At 36.6% G+C, this 14,948-nt stretch overlaps 1 non-coding gene and 1 pseudogene across 1 annotated transcript; one reads left to right on the top strand and one right to left on the bottom strand.

Moving 5' to 3' along the window:
• Window positions 1-2,931: 2,931 nt before the first annotated feature.
• Window positions 2,932-3,050, bottom strand: LOC112471569 (annotated as a pseudogene).
• Window positions 3,051-13,421: 10,371 nt separating this feature from the next.
• Window positions 13,422-13,495, top strand: TRNAA-UGC. The gene has a single exon. It is a non-coding gene; the product is annotated as a tRNA-Ala (tRNA).
• Window positions 13,496-14,948: the final 1,453 nt, after the last annotated feature.

Raw genomic sequence — 14,948 nt, 5'->3', positions numbered from 1 at the left:
ACATAGTCACATTGGGGGTTAGGGCTTCAAAATATCAATTTTGGAGGGATGATTTAAAAGATCCTCTTATTACAAAAATACTAAAATATAAAATGTCCTCTTGTACATTCCATATAGCCAATTGATCTCACACAATATTTTTGTTGATTTTTGCTGAACTCTTGTATCCATAGCAACATATGGTTGCAATTGATGAACCACTGTAATTCAATGAATATCGCTTGATATTTTTGTTAAGGAATAAGATGAAAGTGAAACAACTAAGACATATATTGACACTTCATTCTTTCAACAATGATATGATCAACTTCTTTGTTGGACTGAATATAGTTTTTGAATACTGAAGAATATTTACTGAATTTTGAAGTGCTATTCATAATGTAACAGCTACAGACATAATGCACTTTTAAGTTTAATCTGTATTATTAACATTCTCTCCATCACTTTTAAATCTAAACAATCAATGAAACAATAAATGAAACCATGGTTTGTAGTGTTTGCCTATACTGCCATGGTTAATATGCTCCCACCATGACCTATTTCAATTACTAACATAACATCACTAACATGGAGTTGGTAAGAGACGTGTGTAGCATACTATTATATATTACTGTCATGCAGATTCAGTACACATTAATAACCTCAAGAACACAGATAATGGTAAGATAGAGTAAAAATAATTAGGAATTAATGAGTTTTGAATATTTGTTATCTGTTTTTAATATAACTCATTGTAAATTTATACAATTTAATAATAGTCGTGCATAACAAACAACTTACAAAATTCTTCAAAACTTAACAATCAGTTCTTGCAAGCCAATATGAGCTGGTTCCAGCATACCACTATGTGCCATTGTTCATGATATTCTCCCAGCCCTTCCCTCCACTTCCTTTAAGTATCTGAATTTTTCTTAAACTTTAATGCCCACTCAATCCTACTGCCCAGTAACGCTGTTGCCAATAATCTCTCCTTTTCCCATCAGAAAAATACCCCGTTGAGCCCCCTGACTATATTCTTATTATATTAAGGCACTTATTTAATCCTCTTTTCTATTAGAATTTGGTGATTTTATGTTCATATCAAGATCATAAGTTTCAAGAAAAAAACATGAGAAATTAACAACAGAGTAGAAGAGGCTGGAGGACTTTTGGTTGATGGTCTTATATACAGTATTTATAATTAAAAAAATTTAACTAGTCAGTTAAAAATAAATACATTAAAAATGGTCATAAAATAATAGTAATAATAGACTCTTCAGTGGATGCTAAAACCATTGAGTGAAATGTAGATGGGTGTACAATATTGCCACAGTTCCAAAGTATCGCTCCAGAGATTTTTTAAAAAACTAATTACAAAAGGAAAGATAAGTCTTTCTCCATGGAGCAACATGGACGTTAAAACCTTTACCAATAAATCAAATTTAGTGTCACGAATATAGTGGGTTATTTTGACACTGTCTCCTGATGCGATGTAATACAATATTCACAATATTCCCTATAAGAAAATCTTGGCAGAATGTTTACTCTGAATCTAGTCGAGCCCTTCAAGTCCTAATTTCCAATTTCCAGATAATGTAAAGAGACAGAGTAACAAGTAAAACAATACCATGAGACAAAAATCAAAATGCAGGCCCTTCTATAAAATAACTGGCTTGGACTCTAAAAGTATTATACAAGGTGGAAGAGCTATTTCAAATTTTTTAAATGTACAAAGTCAATAACAACCAAGTACATGGTTTAATTGTCTTGATTCTAGAATTGGGAAACCACAATAAAATAAATTTGGGAATAATTATAGATATTGAATATGAGATGGATATTAGTTGACATTATGTTGTTATTGTTAATTTTTTAAGGGGTGTGTGACTTAGAGGTAAAGTTTTAGGATGTATGCAACTTACATTCAAAAGTTTCAGCACATAAAAAGTATCTAGGTAGATGAATGAACAGATAAAACAGAAGCAAGTATAGCAAAATATAAATAATCGTTGAATCAACGTGAAAGATGTGTACTCATTCAATTATTCTCTGATCTCATCTCTAAATTTCTCGTATTAAAAAGTTTAGAAGAGAATAGAAGTACTCTTGTTATAGCAATGTAATGCCTTCCGAGTTTTAATATGCCAAAAATTATGTAGTACTTTGCTATCAAGTATTATATTTAATGATTGATCAACTGACAAATCAGTTTGGTCCTCCAGTAGTGTTGAGAACAAATAAAATTTAAAGTGACTGGTAGCAAAATATGCCACTTTGGCGTAAGGATTATTTTAAGCTGAAGGCAGTTGAGAAGCAGCAGCTACAAGAAAAGCTCTCTGCCCTTTCCTTGTTTGCCTAAGAACAGGACATAAATTTGTAAAGTTGGTCCCCTCCTCTTTCTATCAAAAGTGGCAAAAGTTATCCTTATCAGCCCAGAGATGGCAACAAAGCAATCTACATAACCAACTTAACTAACTAACCCTTACCTTCTATTAATTCTATGTATTTGTCTTCCCACAATTTTTCACCCTAGAAACTCAAAGTTCTTTTCTTTTGTCTTGTCACTTCTTTTAAAATGTATTATTCTTTTGTTAAGATGCTACATAAGCCCAAATTCTAACCATCCCTTTGAGTTACTCTTTGCTAGGTACTCTCATGTATATGCATCATGCACATGTTAATAAACTTTGGTTTATTTTTCTCTTGTTACTACTGTCTTATGTCAGTCTAATTTACAGCACCCCAGCCAATGAACCTAAGATAGATAAGGGGAAAAGATATTCTTCCTTCCCTATGGAAGTTGCCTGGATTGCAAATGGATTTGTTCCAGTTATTAGAGTCTTATTTTTTTTCCTCATTACCTAACCTGATATTCCAAATAGTTCCTTTACTGCAGTGGGAAATTTGAACAGCTACTAAGATTTATTTATTTTTAATTTTTTTTTTTTAAACACCTAACAGCACCTGGTATTCTTAGGTGGTCTCTCATCCAAGAACTAACCAGGCCAGACCTTGCTTAGCTTCCGAGATCATAGGAGATCGGGCACATTCAGGGTGGTTTGGCTGTAAACTGAATAGCTACTAAGATTTAGAACTTTGAGTAGGATGCCTTTCAAAATGTGAAAAAGGAGGAGGGAAAGAATCAGTGTGATAAGTTCTCAAAAAGATAACTTTTTGAAAAGTAAATACATGGAAGTTAGAGTGTGGTTCATTCCATTAAAAATATCAGTGTCATTTCATCTTTTAGAATATTTTTTTGTATTCCCAGGGGTACAAATGTCACAAAAGTTGATATTTTATACTTACAGACAGTATAAAATATACCAAGGTCATGGTAGAAGTCAAAGCCACTTTGCCAGGATATTTGTTTCTGTAAGAGCTTTCAGTGGTTCATGTTAACTATTGAATGCAATGATTATCATTTTTCTTCTGCAAGAAATATCATGAATAGTTTTTGTTTTGTATTATGTTTAATGTATGAATTATATTTAATCCCCTTTCCTTTTTTTGTTTTTGTTTAGCAATTGGAATTTGTCTTACTTGCCCCCGACCGAAGGTATTTTTTTACTTTCTTCTTTGATCAGTCTGTTTGATAGTGTTAAATTAATTAAACATGGAAACCATTAGACTGAGTTGGTTCTAATACCTTCTCAGCCTATTTAAGCCAACCCAAATCTAAGCTGGTAAATGCCTTAACATTAAGAAAGCAAAACCTAAAGACAACCAATTACAAATGGCCCAGAGTTTTCCAGATAAGGCAAATGTTTAAGTTATAGCCAATTAAATAATTTTCTAAGTTATAGCCAATTAAATAATTTATCTAGATTTTTCCAGATAAGGCAAATGTTTAAGTTATAGCCAATTAAATAATTTTCTTGCTTTACTTCTGCCTTTTCTCTATAAACGTCTTTCTCCTTGCTCCTGTCAGTGGGGTGCTTCTAACCACTTCTGGTTTGGTGCTGTCTGATTTGAATCGATTTTTGTCCAAATAAACTCTTAAAAATTTAATATTCCTTTGCTTATCTTTTAACAGTAGTGAGATAACTTACCAAACACACATGGTTGTCTTAGTCAGGACTCTCTTGGTGTCAAGTAACAGGAATTAAGCCCAAACAGACTTATGAGGGAAAGGGGGCAAAATAATTGAGTACTTTGAAAAGCCCATAGGTAAATAATCTTGTAATAGACATGATTGGACTTAGGAGTACAAATGATATCAAAAGAATCTGTGTTCTTATGTCTACTTCCCTCTGAGTTGTCTTCATTGACAAGCTGATTCTTCCTCAACTCCAGTCCATATTCTAGCAAGTTAGCAAGACAAGTTCATAGAAAGTGTCTCTCACCTCATACATTCAAATAGTTATCCCAGTTGATCCTCAGTGTGTCAAATCTGGGTCCCATAAATTCTTAAACTTGTCATTGAGATAGGCTTGAGCCATTCACCCAGTCTTGTCTGAATGGAGTAGTAAGAGGAATATGTGTGGGATCAGCTGCATCTGAAACTCTAAATGTTGCTATGAAAAGAATGAGCTATGGATGCCAGGAAAGAAAAACAATATAGTTCCACTTTAATCTTCATTTTTTTATCTGATGCTTTTTATACTTTTGCTTTTTTCCCCAGTGTCTGTCAATCGATTTCTACTTGATAAGAGTTTCTACAGGATGAGGGTCAAGTCCTGTTACCCAGCTTATATTAATTGAAGGAAAGAAAATTCTGCTGTAACAAAACCCTGAAGCTGAAGCAGTTGGATACCAAGAGGCCATTACTCCTTTTGGCTAGAAATTGGCTGATGGAGCAAGAATTGATTCTAGAGTTATTGATGGTTTGGCTCTCCCCAGTTTTCAAGGGAGATTCTACCGAACCATCAAGTCATCAATTTGCTCATTTTTTCTTCCATTGGAGATGAATGATCCTGTGGTCGAATAGGGCATCTTTGTAATTGCTAAGTGCTGAGTCACTCAACTTTTATTTGCTGCCTGAAAAGTAAGCTCCGTAAGCTCTACTGATATAGCATGAGTATGAGGTCTTAATTGTGTGTGTGTGTATACCTTTGTCTTCAACTGGGCTATTTTTAAACTGTGAATTGTGATTAGCTGATAGCAATGCAACTAATTCCTGTCTATTGCGTTAGTTTCTTACTGCTGCTTTAAAAAATTACCTGGTACCTTAAAACAACACAGATTTACTACTTACAGTTCTGGAGGCCAGAAGTCCCACACAGGTCTCACTGCACTCTACTGAGGCATCTTCAGAGCTCTACTTTTTTCTAGGGGGTGGAGGGAAAATTTCATTTCCTTGCCTTTTTCAGCTTTTAGAGGCCACAACATGCCTGGGTTCTTGGACCCCTTTTTCCATCTTCAAAGCCTACAATCTTGCATCTTTCTGATCATTCTTCCGTGTTCACAGCTCCCTCTGATGCTCCTCTCCTTATCCACTTTTAAGGACACTTGGGATTACATTGGGCCCACATGGATAATCCAGGATAATCTCTCTGTAATAAAGTCAGCTGATTAGTAATGTTAATTCCATCTGCAACTACAATTCCTCTTAGCCATGTAAACTAACATATTTATAGATTCTGAAGATTAGGATGTGGAGGTTGGGAGAGGGAGGCATTATTCTGCCTTCCACATCTGTAGACATGCAAGTCAGTTCTGCCTGGTGGCAGTTGAATTGACTTTTCTACCCACCCACTCCTATAGAAAAATCCAGTTTTGCTTCCATTTGTAAATTCATTCCAATATTCCTTTATTTCATATAAATTCGTAGTTCTTTGACTTCTCCTTTGAACCAATTTTAACAAATTTCCCATTTCTCTCATTATTTAATGAGTCACATAAAATCTTAGACATGTTTTTATTTTATACACAATATAAAATAATATTTTATAAATATTATATATTATATGTCATAATTTTACTTCATTTTGAAAATTTATCAGAGATTTAGCTACTAGAGATAGTAGCTACCAAAACACATACACACACAAACACATACACACACATACATGTTCTAGGACTTGAGAAAATGAGAATATCCCCCACTCTCTTTCATCTTCTTATAAATTTCAGCATGCTCACCAAATGGACCTGGCTACAACTGTAACGTCAACTGGTTGAAAGTCAAAGATCAAGTTACTTCTTTCTGACATTGGAAACTAAAGTTTTTATTGCAATCAATTCAAGGGAATTGTTTAAAATCACCTATTCATTACCCAAGGCTCCCCAAAATTTTACAATCTACTTCTTGAAAAGAAGGTAGCTACCACCCTATCTCCAGTCCATGACCAAAAATAGTGTTTTTGCAAGATTAAATGAAAATTTTAAGCATTTCTGCTTAAAAGTATAAAATGTCCAATTACTCTTCACAAAGATATTGGAGAGTTCTCTGTTTTGACATATAGCAACTACCCTAGCCCTCTTTTCTTTCACCTCATGCACCTCAACTCACCCTGACAGAATAACTTACTATAAACTTTACCTTACTCACTAAAACACAACAAACCAATAGATAAAAATTTCCAGTAGTCCAGAAGAAACAAGGAAATAAGAGACATGAACTCGACGCTTCCTTACTATCAATCCAAATCCTTTTCATTTGCTACTTCATCATAAGGGAGCTGGCTAGTAGCTCTACAGATCATGATTGTGCTATCCATCTGTGTCTTAATTATAACAAAATTTCAGTAAAATAAAAATGTAAAACAATAACAAAAATGATAAAATAAATATTACATAATGGTTTTGTAGGCTTGTTAGAAACCTGAAAAAGTCACTTTTGGGTATAAAATGGTATTTAAGTGGATTTGTCCTTTTGATTAAAGTCCAAAGGAATCATTTTTTAACTTATTTCTCTGTCATCTACATATTTTCTCTCCATTAGTGAATAAAATTGTGTTTTAAATGATAGCTTTACTATCATTTAATATTTAATTAATATCTATTAATCTTATTTATTTTATTAAATATTTTTAAATTTTATTCAATATAATATCAATCATTAATATCAATTAACATTTTTCATTATGAAAATAATATATGCTTATATTAGAAAATTTGGAAAATTTTTTTACATAAAAGGAAAAGTTGTTTGCAGTACAATAATCCAGACAACTGTTAAATTTTACTACACCTAAGTTTTGGATGAACTTTTTTATTACATGGTATATTCATTCATATAAATATTTTTTACATTGCTCTTTTCACTTAATGTAATAAGCAATTCATATGTCATTTTTCATAATTTTTTATTGGTTACATAACATTTCACCAGCTAGGTATTCCATAGTTTAATTGCATATTTGTTGTCTTTATGGCTATACATAAGAGGGATTTGAGTATTATGGTGGCTTCAAAGATACTTATTCTGTTTTTTTTTTTTTAATTATGGTGACACTGGTTAACGAAATCCAGTAAAGTAAGTTTCAAGTATACAATTCAACAGTAAGTCATATATATTTTGCATTGTATGTTCACTGCCCATAGTTAGATTTCTTTCTGTCATGACATATTTGACCCCTTTTACCCCATCTACCTCCCTCCTCCCCCTCCCTCTGGTAACCGCTAGTCTATAGTCCGTGTCCACGAGTCTCTGTTTATTAGTCCTGTTAGTCTTGTTAGTTTGTTGCTTTTAGGTTTATATCCCACATAAAAGTGATATCATGTGATTTTCAACTTTTTCCGTCTGGCTTATTTCACTTAGCATGATTATCTCAAGGTCCATCCATGTTGCCACAAATGGCAGTAGTTTATCTCTTCTTATGGCTGAGTAATATTCCATTGTATCTATGTACCACAGCTTCTTTAGCCAATCATCTATCATGGGACACTTTGGTTGCTTCCATGTCCTGGCCACCGTAAATAATGCTGCTATGAACATTGGTGTGCAAATATCTTTTTGGATTAGAGTTTTCAAGTCTTTGGGGTAAATACCGAGCAGGGATCATATGGTAGATCAATTCTTAGTTTTTGAAGAACCTCCATACTGTTTTCCATAGTGGCTGTACCAATCTGCAGTCCCACCAGCAGTGTATGAGGTTTCCTTTTCCTCTGCATCCTCTCCAACACTTGTTATTACTTTGTCCTGTTGATAACAGCTATTCTAACAGGTGTGAGATAGTATCTCATTGTGGTTTTGATTTGCATTTCCCTAATAGCTAGCAATATTGAGCATCTTTTCATATGTTTTTTGGCCATTTGTTTGTCTTCTTGGGAGAGTGTCTATTCAGGCCCTCTGCCCATTTTTTGATTGAATTGTTTTTTGTTGTTATTGAATTGTATGAATTCTTTGTATATTTTGGATATTAGACCCTTATCAGAAGCATTGCTTGCAAATATATTTTCCTATTCAATAGTTGTCTTTTTTAATTCAGTTTTTAATATTGCTTCTTGATAACTAAAAAATTCATATGTTTATGAATAACAAAATTCAGTAGTTAATATTTTCACAATATGAAATTCAGATTTTTTATTTGAAAAATTCTCCAATAAAAGCTTTAAAAATTCATAAAACTCAATACAAATCATGAGATTTGCCCATGAATTCACTCACAGTTTTAGAGACAATAATTCTCCTTTGCATCAAACTCCTTGTTATCCATACTGTTTGTCAATAAACATATATTGGTCACTGACTAGAAGCTTAGTAAGAATAGATTGTAAAAGTAGGCAGTGAGCATGTAATACAAAAATAAAATGGAAATCAGTTTTAATCACTATTCCTTTCTGTTTCATTCAGAGCTGGTTTTTCAATGTTCATTCATTTATTCATTAAGTATTCTAGGAGCACTGAGTAGGTACCAGACATTGGAAAGAGAATAGTTAATAAGAAGAGATGAGGTTTCATTCTAGGACTGGCTGTATCATCTTCAAACTCTTTAACAGGGTAAATACAATGCCCTCTGGGATCTGGCTACTAAAATGAAGAATCAGTACCCTGTGCTGAGTTACTCAAAAGGCACTACCCCTTTCTTGGCATTTATGTCCTCAGTGGTAGCTAGTTAATATGAACTGACAAATCCTTGGCTTGATGTTGTAAAGGGAGAGAATGTTTATTGAAGCTTGAGAAAAGAAAGTCATATTGAGAGGGCTGCTTTGGCAGCAGCTGTAACCTTTGGTCTAAGAGGCAACCATTCTGCAGCAATATCACAAAGAGGAAGTCAGGGATTTAAACATCAAATTCCAAACTCTCTTTTCCTCAGATCATCTACCAGGGATCACCCATTGGCCAAATTCAAATCAAAGCTAGAGAGCAAGGGAGGGAGTTTGTTTGTTTGTTTGTTTGTTTGTTTGGTGAGGCAACCCTTGGTTGACCTCACAGATTGCAAGGACCTTGTCAGTTTACAATCCCTTAATTTTTAAGTTTTTTACGCCTACAGCACCTGGTCTTCCTAGGTGGTCTCCCATCCAAGTACTAACAAGGGAGTTTATTGATACAGCCCAAGCTTGGTTAGATTCCCACTCCAATTGCTAAAACTTTTCAAAGTGTAATGTAGAGACTAATGCAAATAAAAAAGAAATACGTGCTTTAAAAATTTTCAAATCAAGTGCTTTGGGAGGTTCAGAGGAATGTAGATCAGGGAGGCATTTGAGCAAACACTTGAGGGATATTTAGATTGGGACTTATAGAGATGGGATAGAAAGTCTTTCTATGCTGAGGGCAAGTTGTGAGCTCACATGGGAACTGGTGGTACTTCCTTGGCTAAAGTCTTGAGTTACATGTAATGGAAGAGCAGGAGTTAAAGCTAATAGACAGGCCTAATACATGCATGGGAAATAGAACAAACCAGATAACACTTAAATCCAAGACATCTCTAGTACAAGGGTTCCTGGTTACCTTTCTTGAATGTTAACATTTCTGTTAACAGAAACCTGGGAAATCTATCCTTCCAGACAGCTTGTAGATAAAAAAGAACATCCCCTCCTGCAAAATGAAATCTTATTAAAGGAAAAGGAACCCTACAGTTATTAGGTATTATGCCATGGATAAATTCCCAGTGTCCATAGTCTCACCCTGTCCCACAGTAGGCTTGGGAAGGGTTGATCATGTGGGCATCCCCTGGCCCCAAGTTGGTTTAGCAGCTCCTCTTGGGTCTAATGCCCCCATGTTCTGGCTGAGCTGCCCCAGGAGGCCGAAACTTGACAGTATTGTTTTAAATGCCTAAATGGCTTTCCACAGACAGTGAGGAGCAGATTCTAGGTCTTTGGTCTGGATCTTCCCACACGCTGCAGTAAGGGTCAGCCTTGCTGTTTCTGGGTGCATCTCCCAGTTCAGTTTTCCACAGAGGTCCACAGCTTTGCACAAGTACTTCCTAAAATTTTGGGATAAACCCAAGCATTTCTTCTTAGACATATAACGATTAGCATGTTTTTGCAAGTAACTTATAAAAATATACAAAAGGGGTAAATGTCTTTTGTAAAAAATTTCAGCATATACAGATAAGCAATAACAATTATTATTAAAGCTACCCAAATCTATTCTGTCTTAATCCTTGTTTATAATCTGTTATTTATTTTTCCAGAATTTTATTCTATGCATATATTTCACATGTATCCTAAAACTCCTAATATGTCTGCTAGTTCTACCTAGAAGTCTGCCAAAAGGGGCCTCACTTGAACTTGGAAAACCTTTATCGGGCTGGGTTTCCTTGTCTATCAAGAGGAGGAAGGTGAAAACAAAGACTCAGATAATATCTATTACCATTATTATTATTATTAAACCATTTTATCAGCTATGATCATCGTGTGGCTGAATTCCTACCTGGCAGCAGTTGCCCCTAATCCAAATTTCCTCGAAAGTCCCTTTGGTTAAGCCTCATCTTGAATACTGTCCCTGATGTCTGTGCCAAAGGACATTGCCCATCCATACCTCTGGTTCTTCCCACACTGTCCAGTGCTCGCATGCCAGTGTTCTGTCATGAACAGAGGTGGAGAAAATGGCCTGCTTTGGACCATGTGATCACTGTGAACCATGTGGATCCTGAGCTTTGCCGAGCTGCACTCCCTTCATCAGAGGTAGATTTCCTGTGACGTTAAATAAGCTTAAGCTTCAGTTTCCTTTACTTCCACGGGGTCTTTCCAAAAGCCTGAGAAAGGCTGAGCATTGGTTTCACATAAAGACTACTGTCTCTTTCTACTCCAGCTTCTTCTCCAACATGCTTTGCCTCATGTCAAGGGGTCATAGTGGCTGTAGGAATTTTAGTTATTTAGCAAAAAGGAAGTCAATTTGCAAATACACTTAATTTAGGTTTTTTGGGATATGGTTTAAGTGGTCCCTAATCACTTGGATGTATAATTAACTTTTTATTTATAGTAAGACATTTAGGGGTAGAAATCACTTCCAAGAATATCCTCACCACCTACTGTGTGGGCATACCATGTCATGACATGAAGGTGTAGGCCCAGAGATGATTTGAACATAACCCTACAGTATCTGGCAGTAAAAGAACATCTAAAACGTATGGTACCAGAACGTGGTGTATGAAAAATTCTTCCAATCATCTGACATGTAAAACTAAGTGAAGGAGTGAGTTTTCATTAAAGCTTAATCAAAATGGAATTCCCTGTCAGCAACACACTCAATAATGCAGCGTATGCAGTCGCTCGCTCTTCACTGCCTCCACGCCACCAGTGTTCACCTCCCTCCAGGGACTCCATTTGCTCTCAGGGCCGTCTGGCCACTTCGCAGGCTGGTGAGCAATGACTCCGGCCCAAGGACTGGCGTCCCCTGGGCCAAATATCGCTTACTTGTTGGCTGGCTGCGGCCTTGACACTCTGATCGCCAGAGGCCGCGTAGGAATGCGGTCTCCCTCCGCGAGCAAAGACATCCCGCACTCCAGAGCCTGCGCTCCCTGAGGGAGAAGGCCTCTCTTACACGCCTTCTCTCCGACTTCTTAATTTCAGGAGGTTTCCTAGGCCCTAAGTGCCTACACACACCCCACCCCTCCTCGCCCTTAGGAACTACAGTACTTCCGTTGTCCCATCAAGGATCATCCTTCACCAGGATTATCTTAACATCATCCCTGAGCCTTCCACCCCATACTCTTTACTACGAGTTCTGATTTCTACCAATGAAATTTTTTGATGTTTTCTTTAATCATGTGAAATCACCTCTTGTCTACCCCTTTTCCTTTCCAATTGCTAAATACATTAGGTATAAGTTTGAAAAAAAAATAATGCATTGTATGCATTAAAAATGTGCAATCATGGATTGTTTGATTGATTAATGAGGAAGCACAAATCATGTGAATATTTTGGGAAAATATTTAAATATTTATTGGTAATAATTTTTTAAATCAAGTATGCTAACAGAAAGACTAAATGATCTCTCTGATCCTTCTATAGAAAATAAGATTGCAAAACTATTGTCTTGTAAAGAGGAGATCAAAGAGTTTGCAGCCAAAATATGTGGAAAAAGGTATTATAGAGATGAGTCAGGCAATTAATAAAGATACTATGTTATTTTCCTAGATTTTTATATTTGTAGTATTTTTTTAGTACTAAAATCTTTTAATATTTGGAGATTTTTTTCTCATTCTAAATAAATTTTCATTTTTGTAACCTAACTTTATATTAGTAATGTGGGAATTTCTTTTTAAAGAATGTCTCCAAATATGTATGAGGTTCAAGTTCAAGCCCTTTAAAACCTGGTCTTCATTCATTTAATCGACAAATGTTTGTAGAACATCTACTATGTATATATCAGGCATTATTTGGTGTTGAGAACACAAGCAGTGAGCAAACCCAGACTGCCTCACAGAATTTCTGCCTAGAGTTGGTCAGAGTCTCTCCTGAAGAGCTGCATCAACTTCTGGCCCTCACCTGACAAACAGGAGGAATTTAAACTCCGTTTACGGACCGAGGGGAAAACAGACGCCATACTATTCGTAGTTTTTGGCTACCTTCTGGGGGAAGATTTTTTGCTCACTTAGGTTACCTGTCCCTCAAGGGTCAGCTGTAGCCCTACTCTGTGTTGTCTTTATTCTGCTACCCAGCCTCCAGGAGCTGCCCTGTATGGGACATATTAGTCTTGTGGCATTAGGAAAAGAGTCGGAAGATCACATGATATTTTTAAAAAGCATTTGTTCAGAGAGGTATATGTCATTTTCACTCACATTTCATTGGCCAAGGCAAATCACATGATTAAGCCTGAAGTTAATGGGGTGAGAAGTATACACTCCAAATATGGCTGTACAGACTTGGAACAATAATACAGTCTACCTCATAAGTCATCTGGGATTGATAAATATATTTGAAATATTCGTAAGATACATAACTAGAATGTTGGCTTTCAAATACCAATATGTAAGGTGTAATTAAAACTAACACACATGCATAATAACATTGCCTTTACTGAAGTTCTATAAAGTAGGTTATAGATCAGAGCTGTCCAACAGAAATGTAATGCAATCATGTATGTAATTTAAAATATTCTACTGGAGGGTGGCTCCATAGTGTAGTGGTTAGCATGTCTGCCTTGCATGCAGAAGGTCCTGGGTTCGTGCCCCATGTGGAGCCATGGACCATATCCTGGGTACGCCAGACCCCCTGGGTGCGCCAGGCCCCACGAGTGCACCGGCAGTGCCAGATCCCGGGTGTGCGAGGCCCCGGATCACGCCACAAGTGTGTGGGAGGGGATGTCCTGCCTTCAGAGATCCAGTTCTTAAGAGGAAATGACAACATCCATGGGTCAGGGGTGGAAGTGGGGTGGCGGGGAGTTGGAACCAAAGAGGGGGAAAAATAATATTCTACTAGATATTCTGGGAAAACATGGCAGAGTGAGAGCCGTCCTCAGATCTCTCCCCTTGAAACAACAAGCTGAACATCTAAAACTGAACAAAAAAACACCCAAACTGCACACCAGCATGTCTGAGCATGGGATCTGTGCATAAGAGCTACCACAGGTCAGAACCCTGGGTGTCGGGTGGTGGACTGGAACAAATAAAGAAGTTACCTCTTGCAGCAGTGGGAGCTACTTGCAGGAGGAGGGAGAGGGGTGAAGTTGTGGTGATTGCCTGATCAGCCCTGCCTGGAAGAGCTGGGACTTTTCTACGCAGCCGGCAGCAGGGTTCAGTCATCAGGGCAGAAAGCAGAGAAGCAGAGAAACAACAGTTGATTTCTACTGGCCCTGGTTGCAAAACCGAGGCTGAGCCGCAGCCCTAACCCCAACCCAGAGGGCCCCTCTCCCCATACCCCTTGAGATCGATCTCTGCAGAGCTCCAGGGGAATCTGAGCAAACACCACCAAAACTGTTGCTAACACTAACAAGGACTGAAACCGAGAGTAATGAGTGTGATTAAAATCTACAAGAAAATAAAAGACGTTAGGCTTTATATAAAGCAGGGATCCAAGAGGCTTAGACTCCACCTACTTGAAACGAAAAGTGCCTTCTTTGCAGCAGGCTAAAGAGAGACCTTTATATAATAACTCTTCTTTGTGGAAAAACAACAGAATACATTTCCATTAATTCCCAGGCAAAGAAATAGTCCATTAAACACCATGAACAACTAAGGTGACAAGGCATCTCAGAAAGAAAGAGAAAAATCTCCAGAAAATGAGCTTATAGACATAGAAATATGTGACCTAAGTGACAGAGAATTCAGGATGGTACTTCTAAAAAATCTCAGTGAGTTCCGAGTCATATCAACAATTTCAGAAATTGCAAAAACAGCTAGATGAACAGAGCAAGGAGATTGAGACCCTCAAAAAGAACCAAATAGAACTACTGAAGATAAAAGAGCTGAAAAATGAAATAGCAAGCTTGGGAAATAGAGTCTACCAAATGGAAGAAAGGATCAGTGAATTCGAAGACAGAAATCTAGATATAAATCAGAAGGAAGAAGAGAGAAACTTAAGAATGAAAAATAATGAAAGAGTAATACAAGAACTAGCTGATACCATCGGGAGAGGAAACATAAGAATAATGGGCATTACTGAAGGCAAGAAAAAGGAGCAGAGACTAAAAAGCATTT

Source organism: Pteropus alecto, unplaced genomic scaffold, assembly GCF_000325575.1.
Source record: "Pteropus alecto unplaced genomic scaffold, ASM32557v1 scaffold57, whole genome shotgun sequence".
NCBI classification, from domain to species: Eukaryota; Metazoa; Chordata; class Mammalia; order Chiroptera; family Pteropodidae; genus Pteropus; species Pteropus alecto.
Note: the sequence above shows the minus strand (reverse complement) of the source record. Positions and strands in the feature narration are given on the sequence as shown.